Below are 12,588 nucleotides of genomic sequence, written 5' to 3'. Positions count from 1 at the left end.
TTATTGACTCACAGCCCTCAGTTTACCCTGCTGACCCCATTCTTCACATAGTGGACAGGCCTTTCAGCATCTTGCCTTTTGCCCTGTTAACACAATGTTAAGCTCTGCCAGTAGAGGGCGCTGGAGGCACACAGCCGGCTGAAAGGTGCTCTTCCTGATCCTGGCGGCGCAGGGGTTCTTTTCCCGCTGCTCAAGAGATTGGCTCACGTGAGCCTTCTGCACAGGTGATCCAAAATGTGGGTGTGTGAGAACATGGGGGTCCTCCGGCCTCAGCTGTAGGCACAAACCAGAGCACACAGAGCCCTTTCGAACTTTGCAGGCGTGACTGAGGCCCAGTGACCTCTTCAGCCCCATGTTGACACCAGGCACTTGGCACCTGTGCCAGCCGGGGCTCACCTAATACTCCCTGGCATCTTCCTTGGCATCCTGTTCCATGACAATGGCCCCCAGTGCTTCAGCATCTTCGAGGAGCTGGTACTTCACCACATCTCTGATCACTTCCAGCTATATTCCCCTCCCTCACACCGTTTCCTTTGAGCCTGCCTGCTGGTCCTTGAACACATCAGACTTGCTCATACCGCAGGCAGGAAATCATCCCTGAAATATCCACGTGGCTTCTCTTCTCCCGCTCCTAAAATTCCTACTTAAAAGGCCATCTTTCATATGGTATTTACAATTGTATACATTATCCTGGGCAATCTTCATTCTCCTGAAGGACAACTTTGCTGGAGAGAGTATTTCTGGCTGACATTTTTTATCATTCAGTATTTTAAGAATGTCATTCTGCTCTTGCCTGGCCTGCAGGGTTTCTGCTGAGAAATCTGATGATGGCCCAATGGGAGTTCCTTTGTAGGGTTCTATTTTTTTCTTGCTGCCTTTAAAATTCTTTGTCATTGACTTCTGACAGTTTTAACATAATGTGTATTGGAGGTCTTTTTGTGTTGAGGTAACTAGGAGTTCTCTTAGCCTCATGGACTTGCGTATCCACTTCCTTCCCCTGTCTGGGAAGTTCTCAGCTATTATCTCTTTAGATAATCACTCTACTCCCTTCTCCCTCTCTTCTCCTTCTGGGTGCCCATCACTCTGTTGCCCCTTATAAAAGAATCAGAGAATTCTTGTAGGATTTCCTTACTTTTTAAAGATCTTAATTCTCTATTCTCTTCTATCTGAATCATTTCTAGATTTATATCTTCAAGCTCACTATTTCTTCCACACGGTCTGCTCTATTTCCAGTACTTTCTAATGAATTTTTCATCTTGTTAATTAGTTCTACAGCTCCAGAATTTTTGTTTGTTGGTTTTTCAGAGCTTCAGTCTCTTTGGTAAAGAATTCCTTCTGTACAATAATATTATTCCTGACCTCATTGTAATGCCTTTCTGAGTTTTCCTGTGCTTCTTCACAATGGCCATTTTGAATTATTTTTCACTTGGATAATGCTCCTTAAATTTTCTTTTCTTTTTTTTTTTTTTCTGGAGGACTATTGTTTCCTTTTTGAAACACAATGTTACCTTGGTTTTTCATGGTGCTGGATGAGCTGTTCCTCTGCAGGCACATGTGAAGTGGGCAACACCTTTCTTCGTTAGGTAAAGCTTTTTTTACTTGATTCTAACATTTAAGGGAAGGGAAAGTTGCTCGGGCATGTCCAATTCTTTGTGACCCCATGGGCTATAGAGTTCATGGAATTCTCCAGGCCAGAATACTGGAGTGGGTAGCCTTCCCCTTCTCCTGGGGATCTTCCCAACCCAGGGATTGAACCCAGGTCTGCTGCATTGTGGGAGGATTCTTTACCAGCTGAGCCACCAGGGAAGCCCAAGAATACTGGAGTTGGTAGCCTATCCCTTCTGCAGGGAATTTTCCTGACCCAGGAGTTGAACCGGGGTCTCCTGCATCACAGGCAGATTCTTTACCAGCTGAGCTACTAGGAGTTAACATTTTAAAAGGTCAGTAATTAGACTTTATTGACCTCTCTCCCCTTCCCTCTCTCTTTCCTCTCCTAATCCTTCCCCGTCTTTATAATCCCCCAGTCCTGGATGCAGGAATCTGGTCAAAGGGCCTCAGCCTGAGCGGAGGATTAAAGATTGATCACCTCCTTTTGGCAGAGAACTCGAATTTTGGTTCTTGTTTGGTCTGATTTCTGGTAGGGCCAAGTTCCAGTCCTCCCTTCTCTGGAGGCCCAGGGTAAAATCCCATAACGCCTGGGTATCTGCAGGTGGCAGGAGACGTCTGTCAGGCCACCCCTTTTGCTCCCCTCTCCCGCCTCCTCCCCCTTCTTCTTTCAACCTGGCTTCCTTTCCTCCTTTTAAAATCTTTGAGTACCTGAGATATTTTCCTTTACTCTGCTAGTACTTGGATCTGAAGTTCTGTGTCTCTATAGGAGGTTTTCTGAGAGACTGTATTCTTGTATTTAAGGGAGTGTCTGATAGGGACTGCCAGGTTTATATGTGTGTGTTTTAACACTGTGTTCTGTGTTGTGACTTTTTCATGGCCATTTTGCTTTGTCTGGCCACCATTTGGTTTAGACCTGCCGCAGAAGTGCGCCAGCTACGACGGACTGCACAGAAGCGTGGCCGAGAGGAGCTACCCCTCGCCTAAGGTCAGGGCCGGCGGCCGGGAGGAGCTACCCCAAGCCTGAGGTCAGGGGCGGCGGCCGGGAGGAGCAACCCCATGTCCAAAGAGTGGTGGCTGCATGGGCGCAGGAGGGCCAAGAGGAGCTACTCCACGTTCAAGGTCAGGAGGGGAGCCCATGAGGAGATACCCGTCATTCAAGGTAAAGAGTAGCAGCTGTGCTTTGCTGGAGCAGCTGTGAAGAGATACCCCACGTCCAAGGTAAGAGAAACCCAAATTAAATGGTAGGTGTTGCGAGAGGGCATCAGAGGGCAGACACGCTGAAACCGTAATCACAGGAAACTAGTCAGTCTAATCACATGGACCACAGCCTTGTCTAACTCAATGAAACTAAGCCATGCCCGTGGGCCACCCAAGACGGGCGGGTCATGTGGAGAGATCTGACAGAATGTGGTCCACTGGAGAAGGGAATGGCAAACCACTTCAGTATTCTTGCCTTGAGAACCCCATGAACAGTATGAAAAGGCAAAATGACAGGATACTGAAAGAGGAACTCCCCAGGTCGGTAGGTGCTACAGGAGATCAGTGGAGAAATAACTCCAGAAAGAATGAAGGGATGGAGCCAAAGCAAGCACAATACCCAGCTGTGGATATGACTGGTGATAGAAGCAAGGTCCAATGCTATAAAGAGCAATATTGCATAGGAACCTGGAATGTTAGGTCCGTGAATCAAGGCAAATTGGAAGTGGTCAAACAGGAGATGGCAAGTGTGAACGTTGACATGCTAGGAATCAGCGAACTAAAATGGACTGGAATGGATGAATTTAACTCAGATGACCATTATATCTACTACTGTGGGCAGGAATCCCTTAGAAGAAATGGAGTAGCCATCATGGTCAACAAAAGAGTCTGAAATGCAGTACTTGGATGCAATCTCAAAAATGACAGAATGATTTCTGTTTGTTTCCAAGGCAAACCATTCAGTATCACGGTAATCCAAGCCTATGCCCCAACGAGTAACACTGAAGAAGCTGAAGTTGAATGATTCTATGAAGACCCACAAGATCTTTTAGAACTACCACCCAAAAAAGATGTCCTTTTCATTATACAGGACTGGAATGCAAAAGTAGGAAGTCAAGAAACACCTAGGGTAACAGGCAAATTTGGCCTTGGAACACGGACTGAAGCAGGGCAAAGGCTAATAGAGTTTTGCCAAGAGAACCCATTGGTCATAGCAAACACCCTCTTCCAACAACACAAGAGAAGACTCTACACATGGACATCACCAGATGGTCAACACTGAAGTCAGACTGATTATATTCCTTGCAGCCAAAGATGGAGAAGCTCTATACAGTCAGTAAAAACAAGACCAGGAGCTGACTGTGGCTCAGATCATGAACTCCTTATTGCCAAATTCAGACTTAAATTGAAGAAAGTAGGGAAAACTGCTAGACCATTTAGGTATGACCTAAATCAAATCCCTTATGATTATACAGTGGAAGTGAGAAATAGATTTAAGGGCCTAGATCTGACAGATAGAGTGCCTGATGAACTATGGACGGAGGTTAGTGACATTGTACAGGAGACAGGGATCAAGACCATCCCCATTTTGGCAAAACTAATACAATTATGTAAAGTTTAAAAATAAAATTAAAAAAAAAAAAAAAAAAAAAGACCATCCCCATGGAAAAGAAATGCAAAAAAGCAAAATGGCTGTCTGGGGAGGCCTTACAAATAGCTGTGAAAAGAAGAGAAGAGAAAAACAAAGGAGAAAATGAAAGATATAAGCATCTGAATGCAGAGTTCCAAAGAATAGCAAGGAGAGCTAAGAAAGCCTTTGTCAGCGATCAATGTAAAGATAGAGGAAAACAACAGAATGGGAAAGACTAGCTGCTGCTGCTGCTGCTGCTAAGTCGCTTCAGTCGTGTCCGACTCTGTGCGACCCCATAGATGGCAGCCCACCAGGCTCCCCGTCCCTGGGATTCTCCAGGCAAGAACAGTGGAGTGGGTTGCCATTTCCTTCTCCAATCCATGAAAGTGAAAAGTGCAAGTGAAGTCGCTCAGTTGTGTCCAACTCTAGTGACCCCATGGACTACCGCCTACCAGGCTCCTCCGTCCAGCCACAGTCAGCTCCTGGTCTTGTTTTTACTGACTGTATAGAGCTTCTCCATCTTTGGCTGCAAGGAATATAATCAGTCTGACTTCAGTGTTGACCATCTGGGGTTTTCCAGGCAAGAGTACTGGAGTAGGGTGCCATTGCCTTCTCCGGGAAAGACCAGAGATCTCTTCAAAAAAATTAGAGATACCAAGGGAACATTTCCACAAAGATGGGCACAATAAAGGGAACATTTCCACAAAGATGGGCACAATAAAGGACAGAAATAAAGGTATGGACCTAAGAGAAGCAGAAGATATTAAGAAGAGGTGGCAAGAATACACAGAAGAACTGTACAAAAAAGATCTTCATGACCAAGATAATCATGACGATGTGATCACTCACCTAGAGCCAGACATCCTGGAATGTGAAGTCAAGTGGGCCTTAGAAAGCATCACTATGAATAAAGCTAGTGGAGGTGATGAAATTCCAGTTGAGCTATTTCAAATCCTGAAAGATCATGCTGTGAAAGTGCTGCACTCAATATGCCAGCAAATCTGGAAAACTCAGCAGTGGCCACAGGACTGGAAAATGTCAGTTTTCATTCCAATCCCAAAGAAAGGCAATGCCAAAGAATGCTCAAACTACTGCACAATTGCACTCATCTCACATGCTAGTAAAGTAATGCTCAAAATTCTCCAAGCCAGGCTTCAGCAATACATGAACTGTGAACTTCCAGATGTTCAAGCTGGATTGAGAAAAGGCAGAGGAACCAGAGATCAAATTGCCAACATCTGCTTGATCATGGAAAAAGAAAGAGAGTTCCAGAAAAAAAAAAAAAAAAAAACCTATTTCTGCTTTACTGACTATGCCAAAGCCTTTGGCTGTGTGGATCACAACAAACTGTGGAAAATTCTGAAAGAGATGGGAATACCAGACCACCTGACCTGCCTCTTGAGAAACCTGTATGCAGATCAGAAAGCAACAGGTAGAACTGGACATGGAACAACAGACTGGTTCCAAATAGGAAAAGGAGTACGTCAAGGCTGTATATTGTCACCCTGCTTATTTAACTTATATGTAGAGTACATCATGAGAAACGCTGGGCTGGAAGAAGCACAAGCTGGAATCAAGATTGCCAGGAGAAATATCAATAACCTCGGATATGTAGATGACACCATATTTATGGCAGAAAATGAAGAGGAACTAAAAAGCCTCTTGATGAAAGTGAAAGAGGAGAGTGAAAAAGTTGGCTTGAAGCTCAACATTCAGAAAATGAAGATCATGGCATCTGGTCCCATCACTTCATAGGAAATAGATGGGGAAACAGTGGAAACAGTGTCAGACTTTATTTTTCTGGGCTCCAAAATCACTGCAGATGGTGACTGCAGCCATGAAATTAAAAGATGCTTACTCCTTGGAAGGAAAGTTATGACCAACCTAGACAGCATATTGAAAAGCAGAGATATTACTTTGGCAACAAAGGTCCGTCTAGTTAAGGCTATGGTTTTTCCAGTGGTCATGTATGGATGTGAGAGTTGAACTGTGAAGAAAGCTGAGCGCCGAAGAATTGATGTGTTTGAACTGTGGTGTTGGAGAAGACTCTTGAGAGTCCCTTGGACTTCAAGGAAATCCAACCAGTCCATTCTAAAGGAGATCAGTCCTGGGTGTTCTTTGGAAGGACTGATGCTAAAGCTGAAACTCCAATAGTTTGGCCACCTCATGCGAAGAGTTGACTCATTGGAAAAGACTCTGATGTTGGGAGGAATAGGGGGCAGGAGGAGTAGGGGACGACAGAGGATGAGATGGCTGGATGGCATCACTGACTCGATGGAGGTGAGTTTGAGTGAACTACAGGAGATGGTGATGGACAGGGAAGCCTGGTGTGCTGCAATTCATGGGGTCGCAGACAGTCGGACAGGACTGAGCGACTGAACTGAACTGAACTGAACTGAACTGAATTAGAGCGCTTTCTTCTGCTTCCAGTAGGTGGAGCTGTGGCATACACTTGTGTGTCTCCACCTGCATGGCCTCTGCGGGTGTTGCAGGTGACCTGGGTTACTGCTGCTGGTGTTACTGGGACGTGGGTCACTTCCACCACATCCAGGGCCTCCTGCGTGTCCAGGGTGTGGGGTCCACAAACACAATCCTGGTGGATGAGGAGGCAGGTGGCTGGAGTCCCTGATGCCCAGCTCCCATGGCCTAGGCGTTTCAGTGGTCAGGAGACTGGGGTCCTATACAAGCTGCCTGACCAGTGCTGGCAGGCTCCCTGGGGATGCGGGCTGAGCCCGCAGCCAGTCCAGGGTCACAGGCACCACCTTCACTGTCTCAGGCTCTGCTTTCTCTACGTGTCCTACCCACCTGCCTTCAGATGCACAGATCCAAGGAACTCTCCAGAGACCTGATGTGCTGAGCAGAGGCATCTTTGTTGAGTTATGGATGTTTTATTCATTATATATCGAAGGGGAAAGAAACAGAGATCATCTCATTCCACTCTGATGCTGGACATTGTTAAGATGACATTTTCACATAACAATTCTTAGTAAAAAGAAATATAACTGGAAAAAGACACTTTAAAAGCTATATGTTCATTTATTTTGTAATAGGTAAAGACTAACAATATTAATTTATAATTATATAATAGACACTCTGACATTTTATAACAGATAAATTTCTGAAAGCCTGGGTTTATTTCAACTGCACCACAGTAGTATTTTCAAAAGTATATAATTTGTGAATTATCTGTTCTTTTTTACGGCTGAGTACAGGAATTTTTAGATAAAGAGGAAGTGGTGGTGATACAGCTGCGATGGGCTGGGCATGCTCCAGGAAAGGCGGGGGTAGGGGGCACACTGCAAAGGGCCAGGACGTGTCACTGAGCTGGCCTTGCCTAGCCTGTCCACTTGCTCCCCCCACACCTTCAGTAGCGCAGAGGAGACATGGAATGTCCGCTGCAGTCCACTGGGTTGGGGTGCTGCCCTTATAATACACGATGAATGAGAAGAGCAGCTGGAGCCCATCCCCTGGGGACTGGCGCACATACTGGTTTCACTGGCTGGAACCACACCCTCTGCTGTGCCTTGTGTGTAAGGGCAGGAAAGTCACCTCATCTCAGGCAGAAACACAACTTCAGCCTATTTAATGCAGCTCCGCTCCAGCTGTAAAGGCTGGAGGGGGAGGGACACGCGAAGGGCCCCAGAGGTCCACACAGATGCGTGGTCACATGGCTGCCACCTCATTTCTGTGAGTCACAGGTAAACACAGAGGCTTTAACAACTGAAAAACACGGAGAATTGTGTTCTGCATTGCACACAAAATACATAAACTGCAACTGGATCCAAGTCTTGGGTTCACCTTGGGATCAATGAACTGGGACGAGAAAGGTCACACATCCCATCAATCCACTGGGCATTCAAAGGTCAAGGCGACCTGGGGAAAGGGAAAACTTCCTCCAGCAGCTCCAACAGCTTCTGAGGCAAAAACCTCTGAAACTGCATTAACAAGAAGGAAACGAACATACCGAGGCTGCCTAAGACAAAACGTCACTTACTAAATTTAAAATATTGTTTGAAAAAAATCACACAAAAATCCAATGAACTATTTCTGGGATAGTAATGATTAACTTCTATTCAGGTAGTTATCAGTTCTGAATCTTTGAACACATATTGCTGAAATTACATTTAAGAAAGCAACATTACTTTTTACACTGATCTTTCCAAAAAGTACAGTATTTGAAATAGTGACATTCATCATTTTCATCTCTTTCATTGATAAAACCACACCAAGAGCAAAAAATAGTACAACTCTCAGATAGTTCTTTAATTAACTAGTAATTATTATATTATACATAAACTATCATGCTAAGCATGGAATATGAAAATCCTACTAGTAAGGAATTTATGGGGAAACAGTGGCTGAGTTTATTTTTTGGGGCTCCAAAATCACTGAAGATGATGACTGTAGCCATGAAATTAAAAGACGCTTGCTCCTTGGAAGGAAAGTTGTGACCAACATATTAAAATATGTCATTTTAATTATTAAAATAATTAAAAAGCAGAGACATTACTTTGCCAACAAAGGTCCGTCTAGTCAACGCTATGGTTTTTCCAGTAGTCATGGATGGATGTGAGAGTTGGACTATAAAGAAAGCTGAGCGCCAAAGAATTGATGCTTTTAAACTGTGGTGTTGGAGAAGACTCGAGAGTCCCTTGGACTGCAAGGAGATCCAATCAGTCCATCCTAAAGGATATCAGTCCTGAGTGTTCATTGGAAGGACTGATGTTGAAGCTGAAACTCCAATACTTTGGCCACCTGATGTGAAGAGCTGACTCATTGGAAAAGACCCTGATGCTGGGAAAGATTGAAGGCAGGAGGAGAAGGGGACGACAGAGGATGAGATGGTTGGATGGCATCATCAACTCAATGGACATGAGTTTGGGTAAACTCCAGGAGTTGGTGATGGCAGGGAGGTCTGGCATGCTGTGGTCTGTGGGGTCACAAAGAGTCGAACATGACTGAGCGACTGAACTGAACTGAGCTGAACTGAAGGAATTTATAGTTAAATTGAAAGATAAGACATGTGTGCACAAATGATAATATAAATCAAAAAGAAGCATGTGACCAAGAAAAGGAAGACAAAGATGTCATAAGGGATATTATTGGAACAACCATCAAAACAACGGGATCTGAGGATTAGATGACACTAATATATCAGTGTCAATTTCATGATATTGCTGGTTGTATTATGATTAAGTGTCTGCTATATTGTAGGAAATACACACTAAAGTATTCAGGGACAATCAGGCATAATGTTGACAATTTATTTGCAACCGATGCAGAAAAAGAATAGTCTGTCATAGTGACTTGCAACTTCAGTGTATCTCTGAAACTATTTTAAAAAATAAAATACAAATTTAAAAATGAAGATTGTAAATAAAGTGGTGTCATTCTAAATTTGACAATTTTTTAAAATATAAATTTATTTATTTTAATTGGAGGCTAATTACTTTACAATATTGTATTGTTTTTGCCATACATCAACATGAATCTGCCACGGGTGTACACGTATTTCCCATCCTGAACCCCCTCCCACCTCCCTCCCCATACTATCCCTCTGGGTCATCCCAGTGCACCAGCCCCGAGCATCCTGTATCATGCTTTGAGCCTGGACTGGCGATTCATTTCACATATGATATTATACATGTTTCAATGCCATTCTCCCAAATCATCCCACCCTCACCCTCTCCCACAGAGTCCATAAAACTGTTCTCTACATCTGTGCCTCTTTTGCTGTCTCGCATACAGGGTTGTCATTACCATCTTTCTAAATTCCATATATATGCATCAGTATACTATATTGGTGTTTTTCTTTCTGACTTATTTTGCTCTGTATAATAGGCTCCTGTTTGATCCACCTCATTAGAACTGATTCAAATGCATTCTTTTAAATAGCTGAATAATACTCCATTGTGTATATGTACCACAGCTTTCTTATCCATTTGTCTGCTGATGGACATCTAGGTTGCTTCCATGTCCTGACTATTATAAACAGTGCTGCAATGAACATTGGGGTATGCGTGTCTCTTTCAATTCTGGTTTTCTCGGTTTGTATGCCCAGCAGTGGGATTGCTGAGTCATATGGCATTTCTATTTCCAGTTTTTTAAGGAATCTCCACACTGTTCTCCATAGTGGCTGTACTAGTTTGCATTCCCACCAACAGTGTAAGAGGCTTCTCTTTTCTCCACACCCTCTCCAGCATTTATTGCTTAGACTTTTGAATAGCAGCCATTCTGACTGGCGTGAAATGGTACCTCACTGTGGTTTTGATTTGCATTTCTCTGATAATGACTGATGTTGAGCATCTTTTCATGTGTTTGTTAGCCATCTGTATGTCTTTTTGGAGAAATGTCTGTTTAGTTCTTTGGCCCATTTTTTGACTGGGTCGTTTATTTTCCTGGAATTGAGCAGCAGGAATTGCTTCTATATTTTTGAGATTAATTCTTTGTCAGTTGCTTCATTTGCTATTATATTCTCCCATTCTGAAGGCTGTCTTTTCACCTTGCTTAGAGTTTCCTTTGTTGTGCAGAAGCTTTTAATTTTAATTAGGTCCCATTTGTATATTTTTGCTTTTATTTCCAGTATTCTGGGAGGTGGGTCATAGAGGATCCTGTTGTGATGTATGTCAAAGAGTGTTTTGCCTATGTTCTCCTCTAGGAGTTTTATAGTTTCTGGTCTTACGTTTAGATCTTTAATCCATTTTGAGTTTATTTTTGTGTATGGTGTTAAAAAGTGTTCTAGTTTCATTCTTTTACAAGTGGTTGAGCAGTTTTCTCAGCACCATTTGTAAAAGAGATTGTCTTTTCTCCATTGTATATTCTTGCCTCCTTTGTCAATACTTCTAGCCATTCTTTAACTTTAACGTGACTACAAATAAAAGCAAAAGACAAACCCTGTTGGCAGCATCATGAAGTCTCTCCTCAGTACTTTCCAAAGCCAAGGTGATATATTCTTCTTCAACAAGCTGTAATTTAATTTCCTGCAAATGCCTTTGAGTGGTTTCAAGTTCCTGTGTCTTATTTTGCAGGTCAGATTTGAACTGGTTAAGTTCATTTTTACTATCCATAAACAATTCTGTAACCTACATATAACACATGAAACATTTTTGTTTTAGAATTTAAAAATGCTGAACTGGTTGTTGACACACCTGACTAGTTCATAATACTAAAAGAACCAAACAAATTATTTCCATATAAAAGTTGTAACAAGTTACCAGGTAGGTTAGAGCACTTCATATGGTAACCGGTATCTTCCTATAACTACTCCTAATACTGGTGGTCCAGTCGTTAGGACTCTGTGTGTCCAGTGCTATGGGCACAGGTTTTTTTTTTTTTAAAACTTTACATAATTGTATTAGTTTTGCCAAATATCAAAATGAATCCGCCACAGGTATACATGTGTTCCCCATCCTGAACCCTCCTCCCTCCTCCCTCCCCATACCATCCCTCTGGGTCGTCCCAGTGCACTAGCCCCAAGCATCCAGTATCGTGCATCGAACCTGGACTGGCAACTCGTTTCTTACATGATATTTTACATGTTTCAATGCCATTCTCCCAAATCTTCCCACCCTCTCCCTCTCCCACAGAGTCCATAAGACTGTTCTATACATCAGTGTCTCTTTTGCTGTCTCGTACACCGGGTTATTGTTACCATCTTTCTAAATTCCATATATATGCATTAGTATACTGTATTTATGTTTTTCCTTCTGGCTTACTTCACTCTGTATAATAGGCTCCAGTTTCATCCACCTCATTAGAACTGATTCAAATGTATTCTTTTTAATGGCTGAGTAATACTCCATTGTGTATATGTACCACAGCTTTCTTATCCATTCATCTGCTGATGGACATCTAGGTTGCTTCCATGTCCTGACTATTATAAACAGTGCTGCAATGAACATTGGGGTACACGTGTCTCTTTCCCTTCTGGTTTCCTCAGTGTGTATGCCCAGCAGTGGGATTGCTGGATCATAAGGCAGTTCTATTTCCAGTTTTTTAAGGAATCTCCACACTGTTCTCCATAGTGGCTGTACTAGTTTGCATTCCCACCAACAGTGTAAGAGGGTTCCCTTTTCTCCACACCCTCTCCAGCATTTATTTTGTAGACTTTTGGATGGCAGCCATTCTGACTGGTGTGAAATGGTACCTCATAGTGGTTTTGATTTGCATTTCTCTGATAATGAGTGATGTTGAGCATCTTTTCATGTGTTTGTTAGCCATCTCTATGTCTTCTTTGGAGAAATGTCTATTTAGTTCTTTGGCCCATTTTTTGATTGGGTCGTTTATTTTTCTGGAGTTGAGCTGTAGGAGTTGCTTGTATATTTTTGAGATTAGTTGTTTGTCGGTTGTTTCATTTGCTATTATTTTCTCCC

Source organism: Bos javanicus, chromosome 28, assembly GCF_032452875.1.
Source record: "Bos javanicus breed banteng chromosome 28, ARS-OSU_banteng_1.0, whole genome shotgun sequence".
In the NCBI taxonomy this organism is placed as follows: Eukaryota; Metazoa; Chordata; class Mammalia; order Artiodactyla; family Bovidae; genus Bos; species Bos javanicus.
This window is presented reverse-complemented; position numbering follows the sequence as displayed.